General features: G+C 43.1%; 1 protein-coding gene across 2 annotated transcripts in view; it reads left to right on the plus strand.

Moving 5' to 3' along the window:
* Homer2 (homer scaffold protein 2) overlaps positions 1–21,108 on the plus strand; it is an 87,610-nt gene that overhangs the window by 9,753 nt on the left and 56,749 nt on the right. The gene's annotated exons all lie outside the window — the stretch shown is intronic.

The raw sequence follows: 21,108 nt of genomic DNA on the forward strand, positions 1-21,108 counted from the left end.
GGTCTCACACCTCTTCAATCCCTGTTTATTCCTATGGATATGCACTCTTTTTCTGATCATTCTTCACAAACTTGTATTCCCTTCTTGACTGTTTTACCTATGACCATTACCTGGATATTGGCACCTTCTTGAGCCAGGCACCAGGAAGACCAAGCTTGACAGAACAAGGTTCCCACCCTTGTGAGGGAGATGGGTGGTGAGGTAATTAGGGCAGTTAGATAAGCCCTGTGGTCTATGAAAAAGGAGGAAGTGCTGAACTAGAAGTGAGTTAGAGAAGGCTTCCTGAAGGAGGTGACCTTCATAGTTCTTTTAGAGGAAATGAGAGTTTAGTTTGGGGTGGATGTGGTTGGTGAATTTCCACTTGTGGTGGGCCATACCTGGGGTTCCCTCTGTAAGTAGAAACTTGACTCTCACACTCAGCATTTAGGTTAGAGTCACAGATACAGATTTGTGAGCCATCACTTCTGATATGGATTTGACCACCCAAGGAGAGAGGAAGTTAAGAAGGATAAAGATGGAACTCTGGCAAAGGACTACAAATGAAGGGAAGGAAAATAAACCAGTGAATGAAACTGAGAGATGATGAGACCCAGATGGAGGCTGTTGGAGTAGAGGTGTTGTAGAAGCCATGGGAGAGGAGGCTGCAAAAGGGGCGTACTCAATAAGGTCAAAGACCTCGGAAAACTGACAGGACAGTGGGGATAGACAAGGTGCACACTGTAAGATACTGAGAGTAGGTTGTTAGGGCCCTGATGAATTTTTTTTTTATTTTTTATTTTTTTTAACTTTAAATGGATCTTTTATTTTATTTATTTATATGTGGTGCTGAGTATCAAAACCTAGGGCCTCACACATGCCAGGCAAGTGCTCTACACTGAACCACAACTCCAACCTGGCCCTGATGAGTTTTGAGAACAACTTCAGCCAAATGTGGAAAACAGATTCCTTTGCAGGCAAAATTCATTTAAGGAGTGAGTATGTGGGGAGTGGGTAGAGAATTCTAGTCAGAGAGGAAGGTGGACTTAAGGGTGAGTCAGAAGTGAAGAAAGGTCGATTTTTTTTTGTGAATTGAACATGTTGGGAGACTGAGGACAAAGAAAAGGAGAGATTGAAAATGTTAGAGAAAGAGGGGAGGCCATGGGGCTGGAGGCAGGAAGGAACTAGTGCAGAGCTTAAGAGAAAGGGTAAATCTCCAGAAGGGACCCTAGAGGATCATCCTCAGAGACCAGGTGCAGGCACAGAGACAGTTTGAGACTGTGGTAGGAAAGGAAATAAGGGAGCTGGGTTGGCTAACTTTTCCTTCTCAGTGTGACCTAAGGAATTGATCTGAGAACCGGAGGTAGATCAAGAAGAAAGGAAATGTGCTGATATAGCTGCTTGTAGGGTCTGGGCACAGAGTTAGTGGAAGCAAATACAGATTTATGAGTAGTTTCAGAGGCCACTTTAAGCAAGAAGGTGAGATTCTACAAGTGGCCACAATAAGATGGCTTGCCAACATGCCAAATGACCTGGGACAGGGAGCAGAGGCCAGCAGTCCCAGACCAGAGAGTGGGTACACAGGGATGACCATGGACTCTGAATGCTTTGCCATTCAAAGCCATGGGGCCACTTCGTGAGAAGAGAGTGTGTGCTCCATCCCTATCAGTCACCTCTCTGCCCTTGCATTTTCCCATAGCCAGTCATTGTTCTCTTGTTAATAATTCTTCCAGACTTTTTCTAAAAAATGCATTAAAATTCTTGCCAGCATGACCTCTGTGAGTAATGAGATCTGTGAGTTTATTAACCTCTGTGAGGAGAGAATTTCTTTGCTCCATGGGAGCGGATAATCTCTTGGAGGGAGTGAGCATTAATGTGCTAACCTGGAAGGTTAGCTTGACACCTGAGGGCAGAGACAGTGTAGGGGCGACTTATTTGTGTCTGCTCTCCTCCCCCACACCACGTGACTTAGCCTGTATCCCATGAAAGATGGACTGATTGCTTCTGCACATCACTGTCCCTCAGCCCATCATTGAGTCTGGCAGTAGCCCAAAGTTGAGACGGTCAGAGAAACCAAATCATACAAATCTTTGTTTCTCCCAGTGAGTCCACTTCTCTAAGTATAAGGAGGAGAAAGTTGGAGATGGAAGTGTTGAGTCTTATGAAGATGAGGATAACTAGACATGCCATTCATAGTGACCTGGGAATCCGCTGGAATTGGGAGGGGTGGCAGGATATTTTCTACATGACCATGTTGAGACACGTCCCATGTCATTCCAGTGTTGGCCTTCAAATGTGCACATGTAATGGATATTTTACACAAGCTACTTGCAAGGCATCTGGCTAAGTAGCAATGATTCATGACTCCATCCTCATTAGCTTGATAGTTTGAACATGCTATAACCTAGCCTGACCTGCCTGCCCTCTGTGTGCCCCTGATAGGTCCATGCCCATCTATATTATTTATCACATAAAACATTTAATTATAATATGTAGTTTATCACAACAAATTGTCATCATCTGTGACTGCCCCACTCTTGCAAACCAGACCAGTTCTTTCCAATAAAAATATGATGGCCACATACACAATTTTACATTTTCTAGTAACCACATTAAAAAAGTGACAGGACAACAGGCATGGTAGTGTTCTGCTGTAATCTCAGTTACTCAGGAGGTTAAGGAAGGAGGATAACAAGTTCGAGGCCAGCCTCAGCAACTTAGGGAGGCCCTGTCTCAAAATAAAATGGACTAGGAATGTAGCTCAGTGGTAGAGGGCCTGTGGGTTCAATTTCTAGTACTGAAAACAAACAAACAAAAACCAAAACCCCAGGTGGAATTAAAATTTTAATGCCTTTTGAAGTAGTATATAAAAAAATATTATCATTTAAACATGTAGTCAGTAGTGAGTAAAAGACATGATCCCTCTCTCCATAGAATTTACATGATAGTGAGGCAGACACACTTCACCTGTCCTTGTGTCCTCCGTGTCCCCACAAAAGAAGACCAACCTCTACATGGGTCCACCAGTAAAACCACTGCAAGTTGTTCTCAGTTCCAGAGGGAAAGATGCAAGGGTTGAGACACTTTACAGTTCATGGTTATGAGAAACTTCTCTGAAGAGGTGATATTCATGCTGCTCCTTCATGTGAAGAAAGAGAGCAAGGTGTTCTAGGTTAAGGAAGACGCAAATGCAGAGGACCTAAAGTGGGAAAGGGCTGTCCCAAATATTGGAGAAACTGAAATCAGACCAGCATGTCAGGATCAGGATCAAAGCACATGAGGGGAGAGAGAGCCAAGCCTGGGGCTGAAGAGAGACACAGATAAGAAATTGGGCCGGACTTGGAAGCTGTGACTGGGACTGTGGATTTTACCTGAGGTGAAGTGGGATCGAATATGAATAAGACTGAAGGGCTGCCACATAATCCTCATTAAGTTACAAGTAGACCACAATGGTGCTCTGTGGTGAAGGGTTGGGAGGGGGCGAGAGTTGAAGCAAAGAGACTGGTGCAAGGCTCCATCCCAGTCAGTGTGGATGCTGCGAGGCTAGTAAGGTGTCAGAGGAAAGGGAGAGAAGGGAACAAGTTCCACACGATGTTTTTAGAACATCCTGATGGATGGCACATAGCATATGGGATGAGGAAGAGAAAGGAAATGAAGAGGATCCCTTTGGTGTTTGGCTTATGCTAGTAGATGTGGGGAAGCTTGTAGGAAGAGCTGTTTAGAAGGGAGGTGAGGGAGCCAGCTTCAGTGTCATCAGTTTGAGAATGTGAGTGGAGCTGGGGAGGAAGCAATTAATTTTATGAACCTGGGCTCAGCAGAGAGGTCAGATGGGAGAAGACTGGGCAAGGTCACTGAGGAAGAAGGCAGGCAGAGGAAGAGGGTTCAGGGTCCAGGCCTGGAGCACCCATCTTTTAGATGGCCATAAAGGAGGAGGAGCCAGCAGAGAAGATGGAGGAGGTTGGTCAGTGAAAGAGGAGAAAATGTGAGTGGTGGTCAGTCGATCTCAAGAGGGCTTAGACATTGGCATTGAATGCTTCTGGGAGGTGACCTGGGGCTAGAAGTCCTGGCAGCTCCTGGTACCCCTTACCTGAGCCAAGTTGGTGTTGCAGTTGGGCCAGGAGCCTGGTGGGTTGGAAGGTAAATGGGAGACTGGGAAGGGGAGTTGTGTGGAAATGTGTGGACCACTTTTTTGAAGTTGACTATTCAAAGGGCAGAGAAATAGGACAATAATAGGAGACTGTAGGGAAAGGGAGAAGGTATCAAGGTGGGATACTGATGGGAATGTTGTCAGAGAGGATGACAGAGGAGCCAAGCCCTTGAGAAGATGAGAGGCTTGGGGGTCAGAGCACTAGGGAAGGATTGTCCTTTGGAGGTGGAAGAGAAACACGCCCTCCTGGAAAGGAGGTCACTGGGTGCGATGCAGACAGGCTTGGGTGTGGTGGGAAGATATGGGAGTCCCATTTGTACCTCCTGTCTTTTCTCTGAAGCAGAGGCTGGGTCATTGACTGAGAAGGGGTGGAGGACAGGGTGTGGGAAGTTAGAGAAGAAGGTGATGGAAAATTATTGTCTGGAAGTGGGTGGCAAACCTACCAGAGAAACACAAGCCTGTGGCCACTGCAGAGTGACAGTTTGAGGTCAGAGAATCTGAATTTAAAGTGAAACTCATCCACCCAGTTTCGTGATACTGCTCAGTGGCTTGGGTGTGGGCATGGGAAGGCAGATGGTAGGATGCACCAGGTTGTGGTTTGCTAGGCTGGGGAGGCACAGTATTGGCCTGGGATTGATAACAGTGATAGGCCATGGGATTGTTAGAAAGAATGTGAAGAAAGTAGGTGGCCAGTGGGAGGGTAAGGCAGTGGATTGGAGGGCTCTCTGAGGTGGGAAATGCCTGAGTGAGTGAGCTGGAATGATCAGCCATGTGGGCTGGAGGGGAAATGTGCAGTTCAGATTTCAAAGTCATGAGGAGCCCAGCATATGACTGTGGCTGAGGGTCACTGAAAGAGCATGGGGCAGAAGGCATTGGCATGGAGGAGACCAAGGAACCAAGTCCAGGGTATTGGGGGTCATCTGTAAGGATGGTGACAGTGACAGGAAGTAGGCAGAAGAGGAAACTGGGCTGGTTGCTGAAGGCAGGTGATGGTGGATAGGAGGCAGGTACTTGGAATGGCCCTGCTTCCAAAGGTGTGGAGTGAGCCTCAAGGACACCAGTCCCCTCCCTTTGTGTCCTACATGCATAGGGGCACTAGGGACAAAATAGCTCTGTGTGTTTGTTGGGGCACTGTCCTCAGGGAAGCTGGTTTCAGTTAAAGCATGAAAGTGAAGGGGTATTCTGACCAGAGGTGCTGATGCCTGCTGGCATGAGCCCATGAGGATTTGGAAGAATAGAGAGGAGGGGAGGACCAGCTCAGATTTGAGAATGTCCAGAGAAGTGGGGGGGGGGGGGGGACCCTGAGTGATGTTAGGTGACTTATGAAATTGTGGCCTCCTGGCTTTCCCTGAGGTATAGTGATGGCACGTGTTTACATCTCAGGTGTGGGAGTGGGGCAGATCTTTTGTGAGTGTGAGAAAGACATGTAGATTTTGAGCGATGATGAGCTCTCTGGACTCAACTCAGTGATGTGCTGAATGATTTGAAGATGTTAGTCAAAATTGAAAAGAGCAGTAAGGAAGGAGGCAAAGGGACGTGTTGCATTTGGTTCTGGGTGCCCGAAATCATCCAAATTGTAGATGTGAGGAAGGACTTTTGGAGGAGAAGCAGAGTGAGAGGGGTCTGAGCATGCTCCATAGGGATGGTTAGAAGGAGGGGCTCTTATCATGGGGTCTGTGAACATGGAGTATGGACATTTGTAGATATGTGTATGATTTTCTGTGGAGGGCATTTTAATCAGATATCCAAAAGGGTCCTTAACCCAAACGAGATGAGTGTTACCTGTTTAAAGGACTTGGGCATATTTGGCCTTGAGAAAGGAGAACTTAGACCAAGAAGTTAGGGTAGGGGGAAGAGAGAGCAGTCTCCATGTAGATGACCAGCTGCCATTGGTGGGGGACTTGCTCTGTCCCAACCCAACTAGGACTCATCAGGGAGGAGCCCAAGGTTGGTTCTGTGTGGGTGACTGGAGAACACCTGTCAAGTGGGGTATGCACAGAGCAGGTGATAGGAGGTGGCCTGCAATGTCAGCATTTCCTTTGTCCAAACCTTGTTCTGATCTGTTGCCAGGTTTCTGTCCTCCTTGGGGAGAGTCTTGAGGGCTGGACTTCACTGGGAGTGATGTGACCCCTGCAAGTACACAGCTCAAGTGTGGCAGCCCCAGGAACCCTGTTTGTGGGTCTCTTTCTGGAGGCAGCATGTCTAGTATCATCTTGGAGTAGTGAGTTTGTTTTGGGGCCTCAATTTACCTCTCTGTGGTAGGGAAATTATGTTTCTTCTGGCATTGCTTCAGGGTGTGGGTAGCTCCTCTCTACATCTTTGTCAGGGTGGTGAGCCCACCTTCACAGTCTGTTGGTTGCCCACCTAGATGGTCTCTGGCACTGGGTTGTCTTCTGTGATATAGGGTTGGGTCAGTCAAACCCTGAACTTGCCAAGCTTGGAGCGAGCACAGATTTATCTCTTAGAGAGGGACTTGTACACTCCACACCTAGTGTGTTCCGAGTGGTGGTTAGGGCTTCTGTTTTACTTTGGCACCAATAGAATCTGACTCTAAATTTAAAGGTGACTCCTATGGGTTCAAACTGCTGATCAGTCCAGTTTGCCTTCATCTGTCTTTCTTTCCTCTCTAAGGACTTGTTTGTTAAAAGCAGTCATGCCTTACCAAGGGTGGAATATTCTGAAAAATTGGAATTGGAATCCCACAGTCTGATTGAAAACAATATCACTTGCTTCAAGGGAGGGAACTAAAAAAAAAAAAAAAAAAAAAAAAGCCACTCCTTGGCTTCTCCCATGAATTTTGAATGCTCTGAAAGCTTTGCCCCATGAAGAAAACAATGCCTCAGGCCCTAAATAATTAAGTGGAGTACACTGAGCATGGTGGTGTGAAACCAGACTGATTGCACTGTAGCCCCTGGGGGCCTTTCAGGAACAGCACCAGGTGGAGAGACCCAAGGAGGTTGTCCTCATAGCAGAAACTGATGCAACTTCAAATGATGGCCTTTTAAATATTTGACAGAATTCTCACAGCTGTGGAAATGACACAAAAGAGGATGAATGTGATGTGATATGATGTGAATTTTTCTGAGTGGCTCCCTTCATCTCTGTCTGTATCAGACCTGTGGATTCTGAGCTGGTCTTATTTGCCCCTCCATTGCCACAGGACTGTTCATGTGAGATGACCGTGACCTCAGGCCAAGTCTGTACTTCCTACCACTGAGGGATTGCAACTGGCTTCTGTTTGTGCTTGGTGGAAATTGCTGGGAAATCTGTACAGGGAAGAGAAGGTTGCTTTATCTTCTGACAGAAGATCCTTCCTTCAGGAGCAATAATGGCATTTCAGAATTGGCCCATTTCCTGGATTTTTGCCTATTCTGTAATTGCACAAGATCTTTATCTCCAAGGTCACAGAATAATATGCTGTGCAGTCATGGGGTCATGCTAGATGGTCATTGTGGGATCTTACTTGGTTTCTATGTAAGACTGAGTTCTGCCAGTCAATCTAATATTTATTGATCATTTATATGCATTATTTCATTTAAGCTTCACATTTTGTGGATGAGGAAGAACCTGGAGTTCAGAGAGGTTAAGTTACTTGGTTAAGATCACACAGCTAAGACACAGAATGGAGCTGGTGATTATATATGTTGTCCAACTCTAAGGCAGGTAACTGTCAGGTTCATATTTTTAAAGACTTTTACAGCTGCATGAGAAAAACAACTTTTATTTCAAAGGTATAACTCAAGGCATAAAAGAACAAAAAAACAGAGATATGCCTCAAGGAAGCTCAATGCATGCAGAGGTTTAAGGTAGGGGTTACTTTAATGTTGTGACTAAATCATCTATAGATTTCTTTTGCCCAAGGACCTATTGAGCCATTCTGTTATCTTTCTTTCTCACTCATCTGTCTCCCAGTTTTTCCCTGTGGCTTTTTCTCAGATTTCACTAGATTCTCAGAATGACAGTTTTTCAGTCTTGTGTATTTTAAAATCACATTTATTATGATGTTATTCAAACTGTGCAATATGAATCTAAATCTCAAATAAGTAAACCTGTTGGGCTGGATCTGATCAACTGTATTGATGTGTGTGGGTGGGGATAGGGATACAGCTCCGGGTCTTGCGCATGCTAGCCAAGTATTCTGAGCTATAGCCCCAACCCAATTATATTGATTAATCTAGACTCCTAGCAAGCTCTCTAGAGGCCCCACATTGCTCACTTTCTTTTTGGTTATGAATCAGAATCTTTCCCACACACCTCAGTGTTCACACTTAAAATGGTTACTTCATTCCTGAATTCTTTGTCTCAGAGGCGCTTTAAAGGTTTTTTGTTTTCTATTTTTGTGGTGCTGGGGATTGAACCCAGGGCCTTGTGCATGCGAGGCAAGCTCTCTACCTGAGCCTATATCCCCAGCCCGAGAGGTTTTTGTTTTTGTTTTTGCCAGTTGTTGCATTTGCTTTGATGGAAACATTGAGCAGGAAGATGCTTTTGGTGATGTGATTTTCAGAACTCGTTTCCCAGTCAAGCAGCCTTTATCTCTATAGAGGTTGGGAATTTCATGCCGGCTTAGGTGAGAGGTCAGACCGACTCTGCAATTTGATTCTCTTTGTGCATCTTACAAAAACTGATTGTTCGGTTTATTTTATATGCCATTTCTCCTGGAGCAAGTCTTTGACCCACCGAAGGCTAAACTAACCTAGCAAATCATGAATACATCTTAATGAGAAAGTCACAGACTGAAATTATGACCTGAAACCTAGATAGGCTCTCAGTAAATGTTTGTTGCTGGAAGAAATTCATGGTTGAGGTCTTCTAGGTAATCTGTGTTTTGAATGAAAAATTTCAGTAGCTTCTGGAACTTTTCCTGATAATTCCCCCACATCCTTGGGATCAAATGTTTGTGTGACTGAGGCAGAAACCATTGTCTGTGCTCAAACCCCTGATGTTCCAAGGGCCTCTGATGCTTTGTGCTTGGGCTTACCAGAATCAATAGCTTTATTTAGGTCACTTGTGTTCAAGTGGTAACCAGTGAGAACAGAGCTGCATGCAGGCAGTCCAGGTGGGGGTTACCCTTATGAACAGTAGATTTAGCTCAGTAAAGCACTTCTTACATCCTGACTTTGTTCCTCCTCCTTTTGCTGAATTAATTAATATTTGCTGTGTACCTCCAGGGGTGTCTATGACAGACTTGGCTCTTGTCCTTGTAGACCTCAGTATGGCAGGGAAAAATGTGTAATGAATAATTACAGAAATAATTACCCAATTATAACTCATCCATCCACTGAGTTTTGCTTAATATGTAGTGTGTTTTAGGCACTGTTCATGGTATTGGGCACATCAGTGAACCAGAAAGCTAAAAATTCCTGCCTTCTTGAACTTACATTCTAATGAAACCCACAGTACATGAAAATGTAAAAAGTAAGTAAATTTTATGGCATGCATGTTAGAAGGTGATAAATGTCTTAAGGAACAGCAGAGGCAGGTAAAGGGGATTGGGAGTACTGGGCTGGGCTGGGGAGGGTGTTGGATTTTCTATGGTCTGAATGATTGTGTCCCTGCAAAATTCATATGTTCAAACCTAATCACCAAAGAGATGGTATTAGGAGGTAAAACATTTGGGAAGTGGGTAGGTCATGAGCCCTCAGAAGTAGGATTAGTGCCCTAAAAAGAAGTCTCAGCAGGCCTGCAGTTGTGGCTCAGTGGTAGAGCACATGCCTAGCATATGTGAGGCACTGGGTTTGGTCCTCAGCACCACATAAAATAAATTAAAAATAAAATAAAATAAAGGTATCTTGTCCATCTATGGCTTAAAAAAAATACACATATATAAAAGAAGTCTCAGCTCCTTTGCCCCTTCCACCATATGAGAACACAGCTAGAAGGTGCCAGCCGTGAACCAGAAGGTGGACCCTTACCAGACCTGGTGGTACCTTGATGTTGGAGTTCCCAGCTTCCAGAACTGTAAAAAAGAAATTTCTTTTGTTTATAGTATGAACAGATTAAGAGAATGTGTATTATTTTCAGAGAATGAAATCCATAAAGTAACAATTATAGATGGGTTGGAGTTACTGGTAATGACAGGTTATGATGAAGAGTTGGAGAGGCTGAGGGGAAAGGAAAGAGAAGTTTAAGAACTGAGAGACCAATTGGAAGGATCATCTATGTATGTATTGAAATCATTGAGAATCACAACAGGTGTAGTGTAGGAGAAAGAGACTGTGATCCAGGAGCTAAAATCATCAAGAGATGAGGGGGAGTAACACGGGGGTTGGTATTAAATGCTGCCATGAGGGGTAGTGATTGACAGAGTCTGATGACAGGACAGAATTTTTGGATCATTCCTTAAAGCCTGGGATGACAGCCTTGGTAAGGGATGCTTAAGACTGAACCTTGGTAAGGGATGCCCAAAGACCAAATGGGCATCTCCAGGGGGCTTCAACCTGAGCATGATGGTGAGGGTTGGAGGAGAAAAGGGCAGAGGGGGCTTAGGAGGAGGAACGGTAGAACAAGGATGTGGGACACCACTGGTGATATGCACAATGGAACAAATGTAAAGAGAACCTGAAGCATCATATTAGACTCAGAGACTTAGGTGACTGTCACTTAATAGCCCTATGTGGACTTGGGCAAGTTACCTAATCTTTTTCTCTTTGCTGTTTTTCCTTTGTAAAATGAAGACACAGCTGCTGACTTCTCAAGGTTGTTGGAAAGATTAGGTGAGGTCATGATGATGCCCAGCACATAACAGATGATTCATAAACATTAACATTTCCAGGCACTGCCTTTTCCAGGTACAGTGAGACCTTGGTGGAGTCCATCTCAGCATTGCTACATGACCATGGAAAGGCATTTCCTATTTAGAAAACAGATCTCTTAGGAAAGGAACATGACTTTTCTCATGGTGTTAATGTGCATGGAAACATGCAATTCTGAGGATAGAAACTTGAAGAAGCATGCTTTGAGATTAAAATGAAGTAGGGAGAGGTTGGCACACAGGCCATCTGGCCCTTTGGAGGAGATGGGTGACATGTCCTTGGCGCAAGGGAACAAGCACGAGCTGTTCTGGGGCCAGCACACATGAGCCCCAGCTGCCTGAACACCTGCTGCTGGCCTTGTTCTGCTAGAAGTTGACCATTGAACCTTAACCAAAAAAGATAAGAAATTCTTGAAGATCCAGTACTATATCCCCACATCTGATCAGTCATAACCTGTTACCCACACAGCAATCAGAGCACTTCACAGAGTGCACATTCTTCTGTTAGTCATTTATCAAGACATTCCAATGCTCTGTACATTTTCTTTCCAAATCCACAGAAGTATAAAAGGAACTTTACTGGTTGTTAAGTGTCCTCCCCTTTTCTTCTCCCTCTCTCTGTGCACCATTCTCTTTGACCTCTTTGTTGACACATTTTTCTGGGTGCCTGTCTCAGTTTTGGTGGTGACGCATCATGTAAAACATAGTATGGCCATTGAGTTTACCCTAGTAGAGCTGTGCTCTCCAACTTCTTTTAGGCCAGGCAGGGCATCTTGAGAAAGATCACTTTGCAGCACACTGGGAGGAGGTTGTTGGTGGGGAAACCATAAATCAGGGCTCTGGCTACCTGGAACTGAAAGGGTCAACATACCTCAATATACCTGTGTGTGTATATGTATATGTGTGTGCCTGGGAGGAAAGCAACACCTAGCAGTTCTGCTGTAGAGAGGGATTCTCGGTTCCTAATATTCCCCAACAAGAATCTGCTTGTTTGATTTTGGCATTACACAGGGTCCCACTAGCTGGGAACTGGTCGCTCTAAGCCCTCTGAGACTTGGGTTCTTTCAAACCTTTGGCCATAACTTCAAGCACTTCCTGTATTATGGTACTGCAAAGGCTCCAGAAATGAAGACCTGATACTTGCCTAAGGTGACTTACAACCCATTTTGGGGGGTTTACAACACATCTATAGCGACTCAAAGATGAGACAGAATGACATAAGGGCTCCAAGAGAAGTACAGAGAGAGCTAGGCGCCAGGGGAGCATCCAGTTTGATTCATCTGATGCCTCTCCCTTGAGGAATAAGTGTCCAATTTTCATTTTCCCTTGAAGGGTGGTAAGATTCTGATCAATGGAGATGAGCTGTGGGTGCTGACATGAACAAGAGCCATTTCTGTTGGAAGGCACAGGTATGGTGTGAGCAGGAACTTCAGCAAAGGCAGGTGGAGATGAAGGCTGGGTGTGAACTTGGATTTCATGTCAACTTGGATTTCATGTCTTCACAACCCATTTTTGAATATCTTAACAGGGTGGGCACCTGTGGTTGGTCTGAATGGGACTTGGTTGGCATGACATAATACAAGGGAATCAAGTGCACAAAAAGGCTCTCTTCATGCCTCTATGACTTGTTTGAGGTCCACGGGGCTTTCTATTAAATGTGGCCTTTCTGCTTCCTCCAAACCAGCATACACCTGGTGCTGTGGGGCTCTGTAGAGCTGTGAGCACAAACTATTTTTGTGCTCTTTCAAATGCCTGTGTTTATTTTTAAACTCAAGCCTTTGTAAAGTAGGGTTGTATCATGCGGTCTTTGCTTTTGAGTGAAAAGGTTCTGTTAGGCTGATGGAAACTGCAAAAGGTGTTCTTGATTTAAAGTTGTGCAGTGTCACAATGCATGTGTATGACTTTATAGGAAAGAACTAATATGCTTTTTTTAAATCCTGGAAAGAGGAAACCCACATACAGTTTGCCAGTTTCGTAATATGTACTGACAGATCTGTGTTAGGGCAGTGGTGCTCACACAAGGAAGGGCTCTCTGTGTTGGAGGTGGGGCCTGGGTGACAAACTGGGTTGAACCTGAACTTGCCACCCCCTCTGACCACCCAACAGCAGGAGCCTAAGGACCAGGGACTTTGAGTAGAATGTCTCTTATCTTTCAAGCATATACAAGTTATAACTGAAAAATTAATGAGATTAACTTAGAGTTCAAGATGGAGGATTCAGTGCTTGAGTGTATTTAATGGGTTCCCCAGAATCCATTAAAATGATAATAAAGAGATTATGAAAAGTGTAATCCCAAGACAGCAAAATGAAAAGGAGGGAATTATCAGTAGTTGAGAGATTGCAACAAATTTCTGGATGGAAGAAACTGAAGGAATGTCAGCATCAGAAATATAACACAGAGGTGGAAGGGTGGTGCATGTCTATAATCCTGGTGACTTGAGGGTAAAGTAGGAGAATTGCAAGTTTGAGGCCAGCCTCAGCAACTTAGTGAGACCCTGTCTCAAAAAACGTCAAAGGGACTGGGGATGTAACTCAGCGGCAAAGCACTGAATTCAACCCTTGATTAAAAGAGAGAGAGAGAGAGAGAGAGAGAGAGAGAGAGAGAGAGAGAGAGAGAGAGAAGGAAAAAAAGAAAGAAAGGAAAAGAAGAAAAGAAAGAAAGAGAGAGGACTGGTTTAGAGTTTGCACTGAGCCATAGGAATGAGAAGTGGTGCTGAAACTGAGCCTTCAGTTGGAGGTCTTGGGAGCACTGTGCTTACCAGAGGGAACGAGGACAAGTTGGCAGCACTGGCAGAGCCAAGATGGGGAATGTCATGTTGGCATTCTCGAATAGTCTTCTTTGGTCTTGCATGGTATGTGAAGCCAGGGTGTTAGGGAAGATCACTTCCCTAATGGGGCACTCTAACATTGGGGAAGCAGGAAAAGAAGATGCATTGTAAATTTGACATCAAGATAAAACAGGTGTGAGAAGATATAAAGCAAGGCCTTCCAAATGGCTCGTGAGGGAAAGTAATTTATTTATTATTTAATTTATTTATCATTTAATAATTTATTTATCATTTAATATAAATTGTTTTATATCCATTGTGAAAGAAAAATGTCCCCCAAGATACCAGGTTCTCATCTTTGAAGCCTATAAATGTTACCTTATATGGTAAAGCTAAGAATTTTATGCTAAGGAGATTATCCTGAATTATCCAGGGCCCAATGGAATTACTAGCATCTTGAAGAGAGAGAGAGATTTTACTATACAGACAGAAGACACCAGGGGTGTTAGAACCTTAGCAGAGAGAGATTTGAAGATACTCTGCTGTGGGCATTGAATTTGGAGCTAGCTTCCAGCACAGCTCCAGAAGCTAGAAAATGCTTGGAAATAGATTCTCAAATCTTTAGGGCTTCTGGAGGGAGCACAGCCCTGCTGACACTTTGGTTTCAGCCCAGTGAAACTGATTCTGGACTTCTGGCTCAAAAAACTGAGAGAATAAATTTCTGTTGTTTGAACCATCAAGTTTCTGGTGATTTGGTACAGCAGCCCTAGCAATCTAAGATCCAGTCAAACCAATTACATGTAAGGGGGAAAGTAAAGGCCATTACAGATCTCAGGACTTAAAATGAACTTCTCACTCATCTTAAGGATCTATACTTGCAAAACAAAGGTGAAAACTATGAAGAAGATGTTCAGGGAACAAAATAAATTAGAGGCGTCTGGGAGTCTAATGAATTCCCAGCCAGCCAGCCATGAATTGGCCTTAGAAGCACTTAGTCTGAATTAGAACTGGAAACCAATGACTCCAAAAATAATAATATCTTCCAGGACAGAGACTGGACTAGATTCCAGGCAATGGGCATAGTGAACACCCTTTGAAGACATAAGGATTATGGAAAAATGAGCTGTGTTCCTTTTCTTCTTAGAAAAAGAAGGCAGTAGAAAAATGTCGTAAAAAATATAAAAATGATCACAAGCATGTTATATTCCAAACATGAAGCACACGAAGATGCCATGTGCTTTTGAACAATTGGGAGAGTGCTAGAAAGGAGACACTCCCCTTGACCTTGGTACTAGGATCTTTTTCCTTTGATTAGCACTCAGCTCTTGACTTTGGAACTGTACATTTCTTGCCACTGCAGGAACAATATTAGTACACCCATAATGATCTTCTCTTTTTAAAATGGTTACATAGTACTTCATTGTGTTAATTTATTGACTTGACTCTTCCTGGTGCTGGACATTCCAGTTAATTTCTGATTGACATTTTTGTAAATAGTATTGGAATCTCAGGTTAATTTGATCCGTGAAGCCTCCTTTGTTGATAGAAAAGGAATAATGTCCTAGTAATATATAATAATGTATAATGGGGAGGGCCCCAAGTGCAGTTCTGAGGACAGTTGAATTCTGAATGAGGAGGTTGATTGGCTTATCTAATGACTACCCCCATAGTGGGCTGAGCTGTTAGTGCTGGGCATCTGCCCAGCAGTCCAGCCTGTCCTTGGTCCTGTATTGACAAAAAGCCTAGTGTGACTCTGAGTAGGGCCTGTGGGCAGAAAGTGATGCTGGGTGGAGCATATATGCTGACTTACAGGTCTGGTACAAATGGGAGAAACCCAAGCTTGTTTATCTGCCAACAGAAAAGATCCTGAAACAAAGGTTATTGTTGTAATCTAGGTCAGTGTTTCCCAATCCTTTTAGCGTCATGGACACATGGAAAATATTTGAACAGCACACAGGCAGGTGGACAAGACTGTTCATAGTGTCCAGTTCTGGGATTCCAATTGCCTAGGCCCTGCCCTGGTTCCTGAGGGCTGAGGAGATTCCCTTCTGAATAGATGACTTCCTCCTAACCCAAATGACCTCTCAATACAAATTAGAAAAAAATCACTTTTTTTTCGAGACATCTTCTAGATACTGCCATCTGCCACTTAATTGCCCTAAAAAGTATTCATATCTTTTATAAGCTCATGTGATTGACACTCCTGGAACTGTGCACTGTGCATCCATTTGCAGGACCAATCTTAGTATACCTATGGCCCATGGGAGGCCACTGCCAGGAAGGAGGCTGAGGAATCAGTTAGAGATGGGAGATGTTTCTGACCTATGCTGGGCATTAGACTCTTAGAATTCTGCCATAGTGATAGATTCGATGGTTTGAGTCTCTGAAATAGGAAATATACCCAGCAGGGAGGTGAGGTTTGAACTTCGGTTTGAGGGAAGAGATAGACATCTGAGCTGAAGTTGTATACTCAGGCACCAGAATGTGGAGCTGATCCTTGAAACTGGAAGTGAGGTGGGAAACTCCATGAAGAAGAACTCAGGGAATAAACCCTCAGTAGATGACTGTTTTAGACAGCTTTGCATTGCTGTTACCAAAATATTCCACAAGAACAACAGAGAAGGAGAAATTTTATTTTGGCTCACAGTTTTAGATGTTTGATCAGCCAAGTCCATTGCTCTGGGCCCAAGGTGAGGCAGAAAGTTATAGGAGGGCATGGCAGATGAACACTGCTTAACTCATGGCAGGTGTGAAAGAGAAGGGTAAGTGGCCACAGGGAAGAAGCACTCTTCCAGGGCATCCCCCTAGTGAGCCACCTCTTCCAGCTACACCCCATCTGCCTACATTTACTACCTAGTCAGTTCATTCAAACTAGAATGAACTGATTAGGTTCCAGCTCTCACGATCCCTTAATTTCACTTCTGAATATTCCTGAATTAACACAGGAGCTTTGGGAGGACATCTCAATCCAAACCATAATTACCAAGCCTTACCTGCTAATATTCAAGTACAGTGAGGAAATGAGGCCTTAGTGGGAGGGCACTTTGGTGGCCTGTCCCATGGCTAATGGACGCTCTCCCAGCCAGATCACACTGACCTTAAAACAGCATCTGTCTATGGTAGAGGACCATGGCTAAGACATCTAGCTATAATACCCAAGCCAGACAGCACTGAAACTTGACTCTCTGCACCCTCAGGTGCTGGGGTTTCTATACCCAGTGCTCACTCCATGTTACTGTCTGTGAGGGCTAGTCAGGAAGGGATGGCATCTACTCATCAATGGATCCCTAGGGCCAGATGTTAGGTTTGTGAAGGGCTCTTAAGAAGGTGACATGGGGCTCCAGCAGCCTGCCTGTTGTCAGTTCTTGATTTCCTTTGGAACATTGCTGCCTGTGTGTTCCTAATCTCCAGAGCTGCTCTGCAGAGCATATGGTTCAGCCAGGACCCAGGCTGGCTCAGTCTTTGCAGAACTCTTGTCTCAGCAGCTGTCCCAACCTGAGGGATTGATGGATGTCTACTTTGGATCCCTTCTACCTTTCTTTGTGGACCAGATGGGACTGGTTACATCTTTATCCTTAACATTGTGGGAAATAATAGAAAGGAGTTTTGCCTTGCTGGACACTTGTGATAGAATTTACATATTATGCCAAGACCAAATAATCTAAATATTTTGGACCTACTGTGTTCATAGGGCTGCAGCAAATAAAGGGTTGGTGGAAGGCATATTTCCATGTCCGAATAAACTCATCTTGGCTCTAGAACAGTGAGTTTATTCTTGTGAACTAGGCTTCTTTCCCTGAAAACTTCCCTTAATGTTTCAACCTTGTAATAGTAAATTCTAAATGCATCACTTCTGCCTTAAATATATTCTGGGACTAATTATTGTCCTCATTCGATCAGGTTCTCCCTGCTTGCACCTTCATGCATGTATCTTTGGTGTCATGTGCTATGTCTTTGGGTATGAAAGAAATGGCTGTTCCAGCAATTCCCACCCAGCAGCCTGGGAGAGCAGGACAAGTGCCCACACTTTCATTATTTCACCAAGACAAAGGGCAGCTGTTCTGCTTTCAGGCTGCTTGAGCTGGTAACTAACATATCTTCATTTTTGACTGGAATCCTATCAGGATTGAGGCCACTGTGGTGAATTCCTGCAGATTAAAAAGCTATTTGATAGTCACATGTGACTTAGGCCAGTAAAGAAATGAGAACATAAATTATCTTTCATAAATATTGCCTGAGGACTTATGAAGGCCAAAGTCCTTCAGTAATGGGGCCCACGGGGAAAATACAAATAATAAATGGGTACTTCTTGAATACTGGTTTGGAAACCAGTGAGTAATAAACAAAATCACATGGGAACTAAAAACTAAAAACTAGAGCCTTGACTCTTTCAAAGAGTAGTCCATGGTTTGGAGGTACTAAGCCAAGTACCTGGGCACTAAGGGACAATTTGGGGGGCTCAGTTCTTTTGGTGCCAAGTTCCTGTCCATCTTCTGCCATCCAAAGTTTTTTCACGTATTTACCATTCTCCTGCCAAGTCTGGTGTTTGAGGCTGTCCCACTCCTGTTCTGTTTGGTCCAGGTGGTTCTGCACTTGATCTTTAAAAATTTTTTTTATTTTTCAAAAAGGTTTTATTGAGCTATGATTAACACAAAATTAACAGCATACATTTAAAATGTATGATTTGATACATGTATGTAACCTTCAAACCACCACTACAATCAAGATAGTTATCATTTCCATCACCTGCAAAAGTTTCCTTCTGACCCTTTTTAATCTCTCCTACCTCTTTCCATCCCCTGCCCTCAGGCAACATCTGACTGCTGTCTCTCACAACACTTTGGTTTGCAGTTTTAAAAATTTTATATAAACTGCTTCTCTCACTCAGCATAATTACTATTGAGATTCATCTATGTTTTTGCATGTATAAACAGTTAATTTTTTTATTACTGGTTAATAGTCCATCATGTCAAATTATAATAGTTTGTTTATTCATTCACCTGTCATGGATAGTGAATCATTTCTTGATTTTTTCAAATACATGAATATTGCAAATATAATTACAGATACATAAATGATATGACATCTGTGTGGATTTTTTACTTTTACTTTTTTTACAGATGTGGGATGTGCTTTCATTTCTCTTAGATAAAACTAGGGTGAAAATGGCAGGATTCATACATTGTGTGCTTAAATTTTTAAGAAACTGTTAAACTGTTTTTAACAGAAATGTTCTGTTTTTAACAGAATGATTAAACTACTCTACCAGTGCATATGATCCTTCTAGTTCTTCTACAAACTTGTCAACATTTGGAATGGTCAGTCTTTTCATTTTAGCCATCCAACAGGTGCATGTTGTATCTCATTATGTTTCTAATTTGCATGCACTTGATCTTTAGCTTGGGAAGCAGTCTCTATTGCTTGGATACAATTTCACATTTTAGCAAACCTAATTGTCTGGAAGTTCTCCTTGTAGTTGTTTACTACATATTTGTTAAGTTAATACATATCAGCATGCATATTTACAAGAATGGGAGCAGAATAGGATGCTATTTTGTAACCTACTGTTTTTACTTCACAATCCTAGTGTTGGCTAGGTTTTTTTTTTTTGTTTGTTTGTTTTGTTTTTAATTCTGGAACCTCTGAGTTCTTTTCTCCCCACTTTGTTTTGTTTTCTCTGAGGCAAGAGATGTCAAGTGATGTCAAGTCCTTTAAGGTCTGTCTAGTTCATTTTGATAAAGAAGGGCTCAAAGAGGGTTTTGCTAGATTGGGACTCTGCAACACTTGGCCTCATTTTTTTAACAATGCTGTAGAGACTAAATGGTAATGGGTCAAAATAAATCTCTCTATGTGAGTAAGTATTCATTTTAATTCATTCAATTTTGAAAGACTGGAATTTCTTGCATGAATATATGCTTTGACTGTACCCCTACTCTGGATCATTTAGATTCTTTACAGCTTTGTTTTGATTTTATTTATTTTAAACAAGCAGCTCTTCAGTGATGTTCCTTTTGCACAAGATCTTTGCAGTATCCTTATTTATTGCCTTTGAACAGAGTTCTAGAAATGGAGGTGTTGGGTTCAGGTGGATACATTTCTACATTTTGATATGCAATAATAAGCTGACTCCCAGAGAATTCTAAGTACCACTCCATCCATAGTGTAGAAGAGACAGATGTGCTCCATTCTGGCAGTGGGGTTACTTGTATCTTTTTTTAAAATTGAACCTACCATTAAAATTACCATTTTAACCATTTTTAAGTGTTCACATCAGGATGTTAAGCACATTCAGATCATTGTGTGTCCCCTACCCATCTCCAGAACTTTTTCAGCAAAAACAAAATAACTTTAAAAAAAAAATCTTTGCAGTTTGATACCAAAAAGGATCTAATTGTTTTAATTCTTTTTTTTTTTTTTTTTTTTTAATGAGAAGGTGTAAGGTTTTTGGTGCCAGGGATTGAATCCAGGGCCTTGTGCATGCCAGGCAAGTGCTGTACCACTGAGCTACATCCCCAAACCTTGAGAAACTGTAACATTTTATCAAACTCTTGTGGCCAGTTTTCTTTGGGTACTCTCTGAACCTCATCCTACTTGGCCTCCCTTGAGCCATCTTCCCTGAAGACAGTTCCCTCCTAGAAACTCTGTCTTTCCCAGACTTCCCAGAATGTGTTTGCATTCTTCCATCTTCATGCTTGCCCATTGACCTACCTGTTCTTTCAATGCGCACCCTTTGCAGTTTTCTCTCTGGTGCCTTTGAGCTGTTTCAGGTTGTTCTTCCTTCACCCTCTGAGAGCTTGGATGCATCATCATCTCTCTGAAGTGATCCCCAACCTCACTATGAGTTGCTGCCAGCATACTTTGTTGGTTGTTGGAAATATACATAATATAAAACTTACCATTTTGATCATCTTAAGTGTATGTTTCAGTGGCATTAAATATATTGACAGTGTTGTATAGTCACTACCGCTCTCCATTCTGTTTTTTTTTTTTTTTTATCATCCCAAAGTGAAACTGTTACCAATCAACATGGGGTTCTTTTGCTGAATTTGTGATATAAATCACCAAGAGACAAGCGGTATCATCCAAATGAGACTTTGCTGGGACTTGTGCCGAAGTATCAGGAAGATAGTGCACAGGATAGGATCCTGGACTGGCCATCTCAGGACGTGAGGAGTAAAGTTTATACTGGCAAAAAGGGTGGTTTCACTTAGCACACAGTCAGCCGTTGCACACAACCTCAAAATTTTTGCACAATATTTTCAGTTCTTTGCTCTAGGTACCAGGGTTTGCACTTAATACAGTGACTTGCTTCTGTGTATTGGTTTTGTCTGTGCTTGCCTTCCAAAGGATGACAAATACTCACTACCTCCACCCCAGGAAGGTCATATATGGATCAGGTTTAGACCTACTGAACATGTAGGGGTTGTGGGAAAGCTTGCGGGAGGAGTCAGTAGCTCCTGAACCTG

This window comes from Sciurus carolinensis, chromosome 2 (genome assembly GCF_902686445.1).
Source record: "Sciurus carolinensis chromosome 2, mSciCar1.2, whole genome shotgun sequence".
Lineage (NCBI taxonomy): Eukaryota > Metazoa > Chordata > Mammalia > Rodentia > Sciuridae > Sciurus > Sciurus carolinensis.